This window comes from Humulus lupulus, chromosome 2 (assembly GCF_963169125.1).
Source record: "Humulus lupulus chromosome 2, drHumLupu1.1, whole genome shotgun sequence".
Taxonomy (NCBI): domain Eukaryota; kingdom Viridiplantae; phylum Streptophyta; class Magnoliopsida; order Rosales; family Cannabaceae; genus Humulus; species Humulus lupulus.
Genome location: NC_084794.1, coordinates 202,427,741 through 202,430,595, shown reverse-complemented (window position 1 = coordinate 202,430,595; position 2,855 = coordinate 202,427,741).

Here is a 2,855-nt window from a genome sequence, read left to right as displayed (position 1 = left end):
AGACTGAAGAAAAATTGGATCACCGCTCCAGTTCTGAGTCTTCCTACATATCAAGACAAGTTCGTGGTTTATTGTGACACCTCAAGGCAGGGCCTAGGTTGTGTCCTTATGCAGGCAAGAAAAGTGATTGTCTATGCATCACGTCAACTGAAAGAGTATGAGTAGAGGTTCCTCACACATGATCTGGAATTTGCAGCCAGTGGTACAATGCGAGACATATATCAAGAGAGTTAGCAGAGGATATGACCAGAGCTGGAATAGAGTTACTGGTGGGCCAGTTGGCCAACATTACTCTTCAGTCTACTCTTATAGGGAAGATTAAGAGAAATAGTTGAGTGACCCACAGTTGGGAAAGATCAGAAGCGGTGTCCTAGTTGGAGTAGCTAAGGACTATATACAGTGTTAGACATGGATTTATTGAAATACAAGAATTAGAATTGCGTTCTGATTAACACTAAGATCAGATGGTAGAATCTGGATAGATCTCATACTACCCCTTATTCTCTACATCCAGGCACCACGAAGATGTACCAGGAACTGAAAGCCTTATATTGGTGGTCTGGGATGAAGAGGGATGTGACTGAGAACGTGGCAAAGTGCTTGACCTGTCAGCAGGTCAAGGCAGAGCATCATAAACCAGTAGGGTTGTTACAATCTCTAGATATCCCAAAGTGGAAATGGGAGGACATCACGATGAATTTCATGGTAGGATTTCCCAGGACAGTGGGCCAGCATGATTCAGTCTGGGTCATCCTAGATCGAAATACGAAATCAGCTCACTTTCTACCAATGAGGATGAATTACACAGTTGACGCAGATCTCTATGTGAGAGAGATAATACGCCTTCATGGGACTCTGAGGTCTATCGTGTCTAATAAGGGCCTTATCTTTACTTCCAAGTTTTGGGAAAGTTTATAGAAGGCGATGGGTACACAGCTAAAGTTTAGTACAACTTATCACCCTTATACTGATGGTCAGTCTTAGAGGACTATCCAGATACTGGAGGACATGCTTAGAGCATGTGTATTAGTGTTTGAAGGGTCTTGGAGTAAATATTTTCCTCTGGTAGAGTTTTCTTATAATAGCAGCTACCAGTCGACTATTGGAGTGGCACCTTGTGAAATGATGTATGGTAGGAAGTATAGATCGCCCATTCATTAGGATGAGATGGGCGAGAGGAAATATTTGGGTCTTGAGGTAGTTCAGAGGACCACTGAGGCCACTGAAAAAATTAGAGCTTAGATGCTCACTTCTCAGAGTAGACATAAAAGTTATGTTAATCCAAAGCGCGGGAACATGGAGTTCCAAGTGGGAGATTATGTCTTCCTCAGAGTTTCACCATGGAAATGGGTGAAGAAATTTGGGGAAAAGGGTAAGTTGAGCTCTATATTGGTAGGACCGTTTGAGATCCTGGAAAGGATCGGTTAGGTAGCCTATAGATTGGCCTTACCTCCAGCACTATCGGCCGTACACAATGTATGTCATATTTTCATGTTGAGGAAATATGTATCAGATGAGACTCATGTAATGAGTTATGAGGATCTAGAACTGGAGGTAGAGTTATCTTATGAGGAGCAACCAGTTTAGATTTTAGACAGGAAGGACAAGGTCTTGAGGAACAAGACTATACCTTTGATTAAGATCTTATAGAGAAACAGCAGGGTCGAGGAAGAGACCTAAGAATTAGAGCTAGATATGCGGGATCAGTATCCTGAGTTGTTTAGGTAAAATTTTGACGACAAAATTTCTGTAAGGAAATGATAGTTGTAATGCCCCAAATTACCTAATGAGGCTTATGGTCTTGATTAGGGGGCCAGGATGGAAAATTATTGAAATTATGTGTCGATGTGATATATATGTGTGTAATTATGTGATTATGTGAATTATATGATAATATGACTAGATATGCATGTTTAGGTGTATTAAATATGCATGAGGGCTCGTTTCTTATTGCAGGGCAATTTTTGTAATTTGGCCCGGTACGAGTATATTTAGAATATATGTGCATATATGTGATATATGTGTGAGACCACATTATTATGTGGATATATTTGGATTACTCGACACGAGGCGATCCTAGGGAGCAAGTTAGCGGGAAATTTACAACGGGACCTAATACTAACTCGGGGTGAGTCAAGGGGTATTTTGGATATCTAGTACATTACTGGGTTATCGGGTAACATGAATAAATATTCGAGGATATATTCAGAGTTAGTGAGATTAGGAGGGAATTCTGGGGATTTTGACCATTTTGCCCTCCAAGACGTTTTTGGTACCCTGAGCCTTGGGATTGGCTTAAGGTTACCTAGAGTCTAAGTAATCTCTCACAAAATAGAAAAAAAAAAAGATGGAAAATGTTTTCCTTCTCTCTCTCTCTCAGTTACACTCTTTCTCTCTCAAATTCCTTGGGAATTCTTGCGGTTTAAGGAGAATTGAGGTTAGCCTAGGCTCAGGATTGCTTGCACTACAAGAAAAAGCATTTTTAGAGGTCTGCCGGTAATGTACAGGTTATTAGCGGCGGAGTACTGGGTCCGCCGCTAATAATGGGGAAATTAAAATAAAAAATTAATTTTTTTTATTAGCGGCGGACTTACCCATTATTAGCGGCGGGTAGACCGCCGCTAATACAATGCCCTGGAAATGAAGAAGAGGGCGTTTCAAAATTGCAAAAGGCGGGTATTTTCGTTTATTACCGATGGACTATCCGCCGGTAATGTTATTATCGGTGGGCCTTTATCCGCCGGTAATAACACACATACCAGCGGATTACTCTTGCCCCGCCGCTAATACTGTATTACCGGCGGGAGCATTTTAATAGTGGCAGATCCCCGCCGGTAATAATGCTATATATGGGA